General features: G+C 35.0%; 1 protein-coding gene across 2 annotated transcripts in view; it reads right to left on the reverse strand.

Annotated features, from left to right (window-relative positions):
• LOC106876437 (pyruvate kinase PKM) overlaps positions 1–12,739 on the reverse strand; it is a 47,766-nt gene extending 35,027 nt beyond the window's left edge. Inside the window, exon 1 of one of the 2 annotated variants that reach the window (XM_014924983.2) lies at positions 12,585–12,739. The gene's annotated coding sequence lies outside the window, so the exon portion shown is untranslated. The remainder of the gene's footprint in view (positions 1–12,584) is intronic. The other variant, XM_014924981.2, reaches the window with a different exon arrangement.
• Positions 12,740–12,873: the final 134 nt, after the last annotated feature.

A 12,873-nucleotide genomic window follows, 5' to 3' on the forward strand; every position in this document is an offset into this window, starting at 1 on the left:
AATGTGCGTGGTGAGTGAGTGGCGAGTGAGCAAATGTGCGTGGTGAGTGAGTGGCGAGTGAGCAAATGTGCGTGGTGAGTGAGTGGCGAGTGAGCAAATGTGCATGGTGAGTGAGTGGCTAGTGAGCGAATGTGCGTGGTGAGTGAGTGGCGAGTGAGCGAATGTGCGTGGTGAGTGAGCAAATGTGCATGGAGAGTGCGCAAATGTGCGTGGCGAGTGAGGGATTGTGCGAGCGTGAGGGCGTGCGTTAGTGTGAGTCCCACCCAATTTGTCATGTGTATATCTATAAATGCAGTACTGCTAAATGAACTCCCCCACCACCCCATTTCATAAAGAATAGACAATAACTTGTATGCATCAGTGCTATACCTTTTCTTTGCTGGCTATCATCCTGAAAGTGCGGGTGCAAACCTCTGGACAAATGACTCTTAAGACCTCAAAACATTGTTATACCTAATTTTATTTTGATGTTGCTACAACAAATAGAGTCAGCTAATCTTGATTAATTATTCATCATAGTCTGATTATTTTCATATCAATGTAATAGACTTATTTCAACAATTTGTCATTATTTCCTGTTTTTCCATCATAATATTATACAAATTTAAGTTTAAGAAGTAATCTACCTAGTCAATGGTATTAGATTCCTAAATATCATCAATACTCTGCCAAATGCAGAAGCAACAACAAACTCAAGACAAATGGGGTATAAGTGATCTACATTTCAGAAAACTATTATAAGTCCACAGCCAAACCTAAATTTATCATATATTGCTAGTGCTCCTATTTATCAGGACTTCAATAGTAATCATGATAATGTAGGAATTCATCTTAACTGTCTTATTGTGCATTTCAAGGAGTATAAGTTTGTCAATAACAATCAACAGAAATTGTTATATCAACTGTGGATTGGCCATGAAACTAATAACTATTCAGTCCTGAAGAACAAAACAAAATTTTCTATGAAAACTGCTTTGTAAATTGACTGGTCAATTCAAAAAACTAAATTATTCTGAGGTAGTACTACTCTATATCTTTGAGATGATAAATTATGTACATTATTTACAATGGTATGTTGCTGATGCCATTTTTCTGTTGATATTATTCAAGTCCCTGCCTGGGACTGAACTTAGCATCTGAAGGTTAGTAGCTTATGCTCTTATCCACTACACTAGTGGGCAATTATAGAGTGAATTTTAGAGCTTACAAACCTAGTACTTTATCTTTTAATACTGGTTCCCATATTACATTCATATCTCCACTAAGTCTGCTTAGCAGGTTATTGTATCCTATCATATGTGCACCTGATGAAGGCTGGAGAGCACATCAGCTGAAATGTGACAACAATGAACAAGATGAGAACACCTATCCATCCATTGTAAATAATAATGGTATCTAATATAGTTGCCCAAAGTATAATGAAAATTGGTTAGTCATGATGACTGGTTAGCTGCTAACTCAAATGGTAGGTTTCTTTAGCATACAATCAATATTGATTGCCTGTTGAATAAACCAAACTAAATAGTGGTATACCATTGATAAATGACATTAGCATTTCAATATTTTCATCAAACTATTAAAAATACATCTAAAGCTTACACATGACCATGACTGACCAGAATATCAGATGAGATCACACATCAGTCACAATGTGCTTGGCATCGCTTTAGCCTTCAAATGATGCCACCCTGCTGGCCAGGTGAGCAGACCAACATTCCCCACTGACCGAAAGGGAGACAGGAGCAACATGAAATGAAGTGCCTTGCTCAAGAACACAATGCGCTGCCCAATCAGGAAATTGAACCCATGATCTAGCGACCAGGAGTGCAACAGCCGCACCACTAGGCCAAGTGTTTTGACATAACCAATGGAAGACTGTAAAATGTTATACGAGTTATAAAAAATCAGAATTTCCTTAATAAAAAATGTAATCCACAAGAAAAAAAATTAGCAAATGTCAATCAAAATAATTTCAAATTTGCTAAATCTTAAAAAAACAAAACTACTCAACAGGATAACTAGGTAGGAAACGAATTCAATATTAAAGATGACAATGTATATTAAAGATTTGTTTGAAGAAATCAAAACTTATCTACATTTATAAATCAATAATGCATTAAATTCGTTGCTGGCACTACTAAAACTTTAGATTTGAAAAGATATAAAATAATCTGATCATCATTAGAATAGATTTTGAAAAAATAAATGCTAATTGCAATAAAGGTATTCTACTGAAAAAGAAAAATACCCGTCAAATTTAAAATAACCAACCACAAAATTGTGAAGCTATTGCGAAAAGGTTTCAAATCTATTTTGAAGGAATTGAATGAAAGCATTTAAAATGTCAGTGACGCCTGTGCTCTGGAATACAGATATTGTTAATAAATGTTGATAATTTAATAGATTTAAATATTAAAAATAATTTTTTAAAATTAATTTATGTGTTAATTATTCCAAAGTATTTTCACCCACTGAAAAAACACTGGCCAAAATTTATATACATCTGGGTGAAAAACTGATTTATCAAAAGGTCACCCCACTAACATTTTTAAAACCAAATTGGTAAAAGAATTGGATTGTAAAGTAGTGAACAGCACATCAGAACCTATTAATCACAGGATTGGGACTGTGCTGTCTGTCACTATTTGGAAACCAATGTCAATTATTTTAGTTATATTAGTGCATTTGGCAAAAAAAATTTAGAAAAATATCAATACTATGAAAAAATTACCAATTCCAAAAATGCATATTAAGTATTGGCATTCATTTCAACAGAATATTATTGTACATTAATAAAGAAAGAGGCAAACCTTAGTGTATTATTTTGTAATTTAATGTAAAGTAACTTAGCACTGAAACAATAAGTGAAATGAAATTTTAGCACAAGAGATGTGTCAGCAATTGGTATTTAGAGTGGGTCTGTTAGATGAATATAGAGTTGAATGTACATTGGCACACTCATCTAAAACATTGGATGTACATGCATGGCGATATTCACAAATAGAATAGAAGGATTATGTAAAGTTAATCAATTCTTCTATAGTTATTTTGAATTAATCATTAAACAAATCCCTAATAAACATTCTCAAATAAAGATATACCAGCACATAATAGATCTCAATGATTGCAACATTTGGCATCCTCAAGTTTGATGCAAGTCATAATCATTGTATCTAGATTCAAAACATTAAATTGTTAAAAGTCAATAGAATACGAGTAAAAACTGATATCAATATGGTTTTTATTAATTCATTAATGATAGGCCAAAAAACTAACTGATGATAAACATCCAAGAGAAAATTAAATAAAATGAGACGTCATTACACAGGAATTTATTAATCTGCAGTTCAATTTTTATGGAGCAATTATTCCAAAAATTTTACAAAATAAAAATTCAACTGAGTTGTATGAAGGTTATTTGAGCATAAGTTGCAGATGCTGAGAAAAAAAATAGATGCAATAGTCATGTTATGTTGCTGATATGACATATAAAGAATGGTAAAAAAAAACTTCTGCACCACGGCAATGAATACGAGCAACTCTAGTGGACCAAACTATTTAATGATAAAATGTGGTTTATTGTCATAGATTTTTTCTCAGAATTTCCATACATTACATTGGCAACAAGCAATGAAATATTGACAATGGTCCATCAAATTTCACCATTGTTGGACTACTCAAAAGACAATTATATCTAGGCACAGCCATGGCTGTATGGTAAAAAGTTTGGTTCCCAACTATATATCTTCAGATTCAGTTGTGGGCAAGTTAGTTTTTTTTAACCCCAGGTAGACAGGAACTGAAATAAGCTGAGAGAGAGACAGACAGACAGACAGAGGGAGAGAGAGTGAAAGTGAGTGAGTGAACGTGCATGCATGTTTGTTTGTTTTATTGTCTCCTTGCCTTGGCACTATGTGACAGTGGCAAATTAGTGTCACCATCATGCAAGTGATGTCAGTTTCCAATCTTCCATGAAAAAAAATGTCTGGTCATGGGAAAGTATTCTCTTGCTTGAAAACAGGAGAGAGTTGGCAACAGGAAGGACAAATGACCCTATAGAAAATTCACCTCAGCAAAATTCCATCTGATCCATGTGAGCATAGAAATGTAGATGTTAAAACAGAAGATGGTGACCTATAACCAACCCACACAAGCATGAAAAAAAATCAAGTGTAAAATGATGAAACTAAAATTACATCATCTAAAAACAACTTTGCAGTCAAATGGGCATTCAACATTTGACGTCACCCATTTCCAAACTAGCTTCAGACAAGCAGAGTTCTTTATTTGAACAAGAAATTCAAAAAGCATGTCATGAAAATCCCTCATTAGTGGAAAGACAATCAGATTAATCTCGTACTATTCTGCCCTACATCTAGCATTTGAAAGAAGAGAGAAAAAAAATTACTAGCAGTGTGCTGCACAGTCAACAGCTAAAAGCAATTATATCATTATGACTGCAACTAACCTATGATCAAATGAAGGACAAACAATACCAACAAGTTAAACATTTGGTGGGGATTATTGAAAGAAAAGTAAATGGATTTGTGAAAATTAAGAAATTTGGCTTAATAGCAGACTTGATTAAAATATTGTTATCTAAATTGTGCATTGAAATTTGAACTATTTATCAATACATTTAGTATGAAATTCATAACACATGGTTTTTGTGCAGCCATGATTGGAGTTTCTGTTTTACTCCTCCAAAACCATGATCAAGACCCTGAAACAGGATAGTGGTGCTGCAACTGCTGATGAACTTTAGAACTGATGATGCAACATTGGTATAAGGTACATCTATCATTGTACTCAACTCAAATGCAAGTTGCATCAATATATGAAGAGAAGATAGTTGAAAGATATAAATGAAGCAGTCATCACTCAGTCCATCCTTTCCTGCTTCGTGCATGATATATTACCTTCACATCCATGGTTCTGGTTTTCCACCCAGTCTTCTTTTTACCACATTTAATATCTTCTTATTCAAGTATTTACTACTGATTTTTCTGGCCGCACACATAAGCTCTTCACTTACCTAAAATACTTTTCTAATCTCATTATTCCTAGGTAACTTGATCTGTTATACAGAGTACTCTGTACCTTGTTCTTTTCTCAACAGTCAACTGAATAGGATTAGTCGTCTTGTTTTTATAATTATCCTGTATCACTGGCACAATTTGTTGAGAAGAGAATTGTTGCATTTTGTATAATATATTTTGTCCACACACAATGTATGCATTATCATCATTTTAACATTCATTTTTCTATGCTTGCATGAATCGGACAAATTCACTGAGGAAGTTTCTCTTAGCCAGATGACCTTTCTATTGCCAACCTTCACCTGTTTCTAAGAAAGTTATTTCTCTATGGCCAGACATACAGGGTGCAATGGGCCGATTATCGCCAATTTATATTTTTAATTTTGTACATACATTGTTTATGATTTTGTCAACTACACAGTATAGTAGGGTCAGTTGGGCACCATCTGTGAGAAAAACAAAACCATGATGCAATGCACTGCTAGAAATTTGAAAACGACATGGTACTGCCCGGCATTCATACCAGAAGCTCTGATATGAACAGATGGTGAACACACAGAACAATCGTTAGCTTGCCCTGTCCCCAAAACGATAAAAAAAAAAAATTAAAAAAAAAAAAAATAAAAAAATCGAACATCCAGTCAACATCATGGTATTTGCAATGATCACTAGTGTTGGTGATGTTATGCCTCCATCTTTCTATATGGCCTCACACTCAACACAGAGACCTACATTAAGTGCCTAGAAGAGGTAGTGCTGCCCTGGATCAAGAGGGTGGCTGCTGGAAGACCCTATGTCTGGCAACAGGACTCTGCACCATGCCACACAAGCAGGAGAACGGTCATGGCTGTCATAATTTCTGTGACCACATTACCCCTAACAACTGGCCACCTAACTCCCCATACTGCAACCCTCCTTGATTATTATGCATAGGGCACAGTTGAGCAAGAGACCAACAAAACTCCTTGTATCACCAAAGATGAACTGAAGGCAAGGATTATGGCAGCATTCACCAAATTAAACAAGGAGACCATCCAGAACAGGAGATTCTGAAGTTGTCTGGAGGCCATGGCTGAAGCCGATGGCAATTTTATTGAAAAAATTTACTCTTTAGTATTTCGAGATATGTAATTTTGGTAAATATTTCTGTTAAAATGAAATGTCAGTGGTATTTTCATCTTTGTGTAATTTAGACAACATATTCACTGTACCCTGTATTTTTCAAGGAAGACTTGAAACAAACGACGTCGGTCATATGAGGTTTACAACTAATAAACGTCAAGGATACACGAATAATATGATGAGCTTCTTTCAGTTTCTGCTTACCAAATCCATCCACAAGACTTTAGTTGGCCTGGAAGTAGAAGACACTTGCCCAAGGTACAGCACAATAGGACTCAACACAAAACCACAGGATTCAGAAGCAAGCATCTTAACACACAGATTTGCAACAGGTATTTCATGTGCATCTTTGGGACAAGTGATGTGTGTCTCTTCCTATATGAAGGTGCCCTGCAACTAAATGATCCCAATTGAATGAAGATGAAGAACAGCTTTTAGGTATACAACAGTTGTATAAATTCATTTTATTTTTGTGGCTATCAATCCAAGTGAAAATGCAGATTTCTGGAAGAATTCTTGAAAGAAACCTCAACACTTATATCTAATTATGAAACTGTGTTACAAACTGGATCTTATTTCTATGTTAATACAACATAATTCGAGTTATGTCTTGGCAAGTGACACAATACCTTGCTGCAATTATAGCGTTGTACCTTGAGATACATTTATAAAGTAAACTAGTCTAAGAACAAGCAGTTTAGTGGCTACATCACTAAGCAACAGTAAACCTACAATGCTAGTGATGACAGCATTAAGTATTGTATATTAAAAGAAAATAGTATAAATTATCAGTGGTTCAGAGGAAATGAAAAGAATCAGTACATCAGAGCACAAGCCAAAAGCTCTGCTTTCTCCTCAAGCATGCATTCTGATATCTCACCAAATATCACCAACAACTTCAGATAAGCTCGCTGATCAACTTTCCACATGCTTTTATGGTGCCACTCCTTTGTTAATATATATCTTGCCTCTTTAGTACTAAGCTCATGGTTTAAATATCTTAAATATTAATTTTGAACAATATGCCTCATAATTAGCAGTCTAATCAAAATCATCAACTATATGCTCCTTAGCAGCTGCCATATAATTACATCCCTAATAAAAACTGTTGATTACCACAAAAATACATTTTTATGAAGAGGGCATAACTTCACACCCTTTAAATTCAAGTCTTTCTACATCATCCCACACTAATAGAATAAGAAAAATGATTTGGTGTCGCTTAAGTTCCTTTGAATACTATCTAGACAGTGAGATGCCACCACCTTCCTGTTCAGCCGCATGGTCCAAGAAATTCCAGTTTGGAATCTATTTCAATGGATTTGATGCTGCTCAAATTTCAATATTTCCTACGACACCATTTGATCTACCTTGACCAACAGCTGCCCAGTTTCCAGTAGCTATCCTGGACTTTCTACATCTCTCCATTCACCCACCTGAGCCCGACAAGCTAGGTTCTGGTAATGAGCCTATGAAACTAAGTTGCATGGGATTAAATCAAATTGCTTTAAATTACATATACATACATAATATATACACAGACACACACATAACATCCTTTAACATATGCTTTCCATGCTGGTATGGGTTGGACAGTTTGACCAAAGCTGGCAAGCCAGAAAGCGGCATCAGGTTTCAGTCCAATTTGGCTTGGTTTCTATGGTTGGATGCCCTTCCTAACACCAACCACTTTACAATATGCTGGGTGCTTTTAACACACACGCACACACACGCACGCACACGAACACACGCGCACAAGAAATGGGATTCCTCCAGTTTCCATCTACTAAATCCATTCACACAAATTTTTCTAAAGAAGCCACTTGTTCAAAGTGTCGCACACTGGAACTGAATCTGAAATCAGATGTAAAGTGAACTTTTAACCACAGCAAAGTCTGCATTTAATGTATGGGTGTATATTATCATTTCACATTGCATTCACTGTCAGTATAAACTGGCCAAGCAGTTATAAACAAGTTGGGTACCGACTGCACTGCAGAACAGGTGAAGAGAACAACATCTCACCCATACATTCTATTATTGGTATGGCTTTTCAGCTTCCATTCCCTTGCTGAAACCATATATACATATCCATGCATATATAGAAAATGCTAAATTGGGGGTTGCTCTGTATCCAGGAGGGGATGTATTTTAAAGCAGTTTCAAGGATAAAATATTTACTAACTGGGCAGGGTGGACTCAACACTAATAGAGTCAAATTTCCTATAAGCTTAGTTCTAATAAAGATATCAGGTCTTGCTTGATGGCTTATTCAACCAGGCTCATGCCACCAGAACAAACATTACTTTTAAAAAAAAATTCACATAACTTTACTTGCAAGGACTTTCTCCAGTAACTTCACCTGAATATCCAAATTATTACACTCCTATCAATATCTAAAAGCATACTGATAAGTCATACATGTGATCTCTGCTCTCCTATGTTCAGAATCTCACTTTTAGGCTTTCCTTTGAACCTATTGTAAAAATTTTACTTTTGAACATACTAGCTATAGCTCATCTTCACAAAAACTGCCCCACTGCACTTTCTGAAGTTCTCTCCATATACTGAATCAAACATCACTTGTAAATCCTTTGTTTTGCATCTTCCTTCCACACAAATGCGTCTTTGCACAGTAGCCACCCAACATCTTTGACCTAATAACTAAACCAGTATCACCCCTATCCATCCTCAGTCCCACAGGATGCAAAGTTGCTTTAGGATGGGAATTCCTCTCCTATTGTAACTGGCTTTAAAAAAAACACCCACCCAAGCATGCTAGAATTTTAAAATCGAATTGCATCAGCATTTTTTAAATTTAAAATACTATTGTAGTTACTGAGAGAGAAATGCTACAAACAAGAGCTAAGTTTATATTACCACAATGTCAATTAATCATAATAATGCACGGTAATTATAGGGGAGTTAATCCTTTCAAATTTTCCAAAGCATTTAGCTAATTAAAGATTAATAGACAGTCGTCTATGATAGGTTAGCTTTTCATAGACTGATGTCTATTTGAATTAAACAAACTGAGGTAAGCAGAGTTGGATTTTGCTAAATAATACCTGAAAAAAATTTTTAAATATGAAAACAATATGACAAGCAAACAATTCTTTTCTTACAGTTAACGGTCTAATCATATGCGATTCAGTCTCTTAAAGTATTTGTATTTTTTACAAAAATCAAAAATAGTTATTGCATTGCTATACAGCAAGAGAATGTGGTGATATTAGCAGTGCTAAAATTAGCTAAATTCTTGTTAAGTGTCTTCAGCAACAACTTTACAGCATTCAAGGTTTTTCTAAGAGTGGATAACTTTCCAAAATGTTATTTATGAAATTTGCATACTATCTACATCTAAATGTGACATTATCACAATATAACGGATTTTAAAATATTTAGAAATTCACCTGAAATAGCAAGAAATGTAAAGGCAAATGCAATAAATATTCTTTAAAAACTCAGAGTGGTCACAAGTTCAAAGAGTTATCCCAGAGGAATAAGTACTACTGGTTTCACCAGTACCACTATAAAATAGATATTGTTCAATTGTCACATTCATTCCATAAGTGGTAAAAATAGATTCAGTTGTAAAATAATTGCTCTAAAACAAATATTTGCAATGTTCATCATCGTGCAAGTTTGCTTGTACAAGTTGAATAACTTGTCTTTGTATATCAGACCAAAGAAAACTATTGCTGTTGGCACTCCGTCGCTTACGACGTAGAGGGTTTCAGTTGATCCGATCAACGAAACAGCCTGCTCATGAAATTAACGTGCAAGTAACTGAGTACTCCACAGACACGCGTACCCTTAACATAGTCCTCAGGGATATTCAGCGTGACACAGTGTGACAAGGCTGACCCTTTGAATTACAGGAACAACAGAAACAGGAAGTAAGAGTGGTGAAAGAGTACAGCAGGGTTCGCCACCATCCCCTGCCGGAGCCTCGTGGAGCTTTAGGTGTTTTCGCTCAATAAACACTCACAACGCCCGGTCTGGGAATCGAAACCGCGATCCAATGATCGCGATTCCGCTGCCCTAACCACTGGGCTATTGAGCCTCCACAAAGAAAACTATTAACGGAGAGTTAAGTTTTGATTTGTCAGGCTTTATCAAAATGAGTTTGTAAATCCACAGTTTGGTCATAAACAATGTCTAAATTAGGGGAGAGGACACAGTAACTTTAGAATATTGTTACTATCTTGAAATGAACTAGCAAACAGATTGGTCTGACGAGGAAGCAGGCAAATTCACCAAAACAAGTGCCACATATTCCAATAACAGCTAGAAGGTAAACAAAGAAAATTTTTAATAGCTGTTGTGGTTCCACTGCAATGGGAACGCCAACAACACAACATACATAATACCCATAACAGCCACCGATATAACACAGCGTGGTCTACATGAACCACCAGAGGTCCATAGTGAATTTTATGTCCAAGTTGGTTGCAAAAGTAATGCAAAATTAAATTTGTGATCCACGAATTTTGGGAACCACCTTCTGAAAAAAAAAAAAGGTTATGCCTCATCATAGCAAAAAAAAAAAAAAAAAAAAAAAAAAAACCCCAAAAAACCTATACAGTTGTGGCGAGTGGTATCGTTTCCGTAGTCCCGTATTGGGATAGGAAAATTTGGTGCTAAGCCAGATGCAGAATGTGCAACAATAATTATTGTGATGATGTAATTGATAAATATATGCTGTTGAGTAGCACTCAATTGGCACTTATTTCAACGCATTGCCAGAACATAATCCAACAACTGGTAACCATTAAACGTATCTAAAAAACCTATTTAACTTTACTGGACTCAAATGTTAGCTAGAAGAAATGCTTACTAGTCTAAATGCTTATAACATACCAAATTCTACCTTAGCCAAAGAGAGTATGTTAAAAAGGTAAAAATTTAACCAGATCGAAAATATCAAAGATATTGATTTAGTGGTGAGTGTCAAGGCTGAGCAAATCCTGCAACTGACAAACGTCCAATCCACATTGGTGGTTACGAAACATTACAAAAATTTCGACCCAGCTGACATGTGGAGATAACGATGTTGCTTTTATAAACTACATGCATTTTTAAATCAGCGAGTTTTTTGTTTTTTCTTTCCACACCCCCATCAAAAAAAAAAAAAAAAAATACTTCATTAAATTGTAAAACAATTAGGTGAGTGGACAAAATTATATTCCGAACAGCAAGATATATAAAAAAAAATACACACCTTCCAATTAAGCAGGCTGCCATCTTTATAAATAAATTTACCCATTAATCATTTTATTTTCGCCAACACATGAAAAAATATTGTTAATCTCATCGATCCCGGAGATTGCAAAAATATACGATGAAAATATATATCATTTTGGTGAAATATTACACACACACTATATATATATATATATATATATATATATATACATTATCCGAAAGATATACGAGTGCATCTTTTCCCCTGACTTACGAGTCTCTTCGACGACTCACGCACGTATAATATATATATAGATAGATATGTCTGTCTGTCTGTCTCAGCCATAACAAGAATGAAAATAATATTGAAACGACTAGCATCTAGTAAAATAGACTGGGATGGAAGGTTGTTTTCCCCTGAAGACAAAAGAAGTGAAAGCGATGACCTTAAGAGATCAATAGACATACAAAATACATCGCAGGACCGACCATTCGCTTGGACAATATTAAAGTGACAAAAAGAGGAGTATTTTTAGTAAATGCTGCATTCACAGAAATAGTTACAATATGGATAACTTGCAAAATAATTGATTGCTTTAACAGTTGCTGTAGGTCAGACTGATTGAACAGCCATGACCATTCAGGTCTTTTGGTCTTAATTAAACCTGACCAAGAGCTATTAATGTCCAATGTGTCATTTGTTTTTTTTTTTCTTTTTATCACAGAGGTAGATTTGATAATTTTTAGCAAATTGAACCACTGCAGAAAGAGTACACCATTGCTTTAAATGGTCAATGAATAGGTGTATATAATTGAGTTGCAGTGAAATGGGAAAAGTGGAAATAATAAAACAGCTGAAGGGAATTTAATATGAAAGCGTCTTGGTTAGTGGAATAGCGACTATAAAGATTGGTAACATTTTTTAAAAAAAGATATTTTTACATTAATATAAACGATATAGACATATTAAACACATAATAATTACACTTCATCACAATTACAGCAGTTTTAAATCAAATCTAAAACAAATATTCGACGAACAAATCAGAAATAAACTTGGAGAATTTTAAAGAACGTCAAAAACAGAAACGGCCAAAGGAAGAAGAATCAATCGTAAAATATATTCTGAGTGGGATTGGCGAGAGAAATAGAAGAGAAACGTCTAATATGAAGTTATATATTGCCTAGAAAATATAAAAGAAAGATTAGTAGAATTAGAAAAGATAATATAAGTACCTTGCAGATATTAATACAGCGAGTGAAGAATGTCGTATGAAGAGTGCGACAAAGATCAGTGCGAGTGGCAAACAACCTTCACCCGTTTTAAACGACCTTCGCTCTCAAACCACCGCGTCCTTTCCTTATATGGAAGCTCAAGGTCGTTATTGCGAGACGACAATACTCTTTCTATCACTCTTTCTGCCTCTCTCATTTCCCTCTCAGTGTTTTTCTCTCTCTCTTCTTTTCTTTCTTCCTCTCTCTCATTTCCCTCTCAGTGTTTTTCTCTCTCTCTTCTTTTCTTTCT

This window comes from Octopus bimaculoides, chromosome 18, assembly GCF_001194135.2.
Source record: "Octopus bimaculoides isolate UCB-OBI-ISO-001 chromosome 18, ASM119413v2, whole genome shotgun sequence".
Taxonomy (NCBI): Eukaryota; Metazoa; Mollusca; class Cephalopoda; order Octopoda; family Octopodidae; genus Octopus; species Octopus bimaculoides.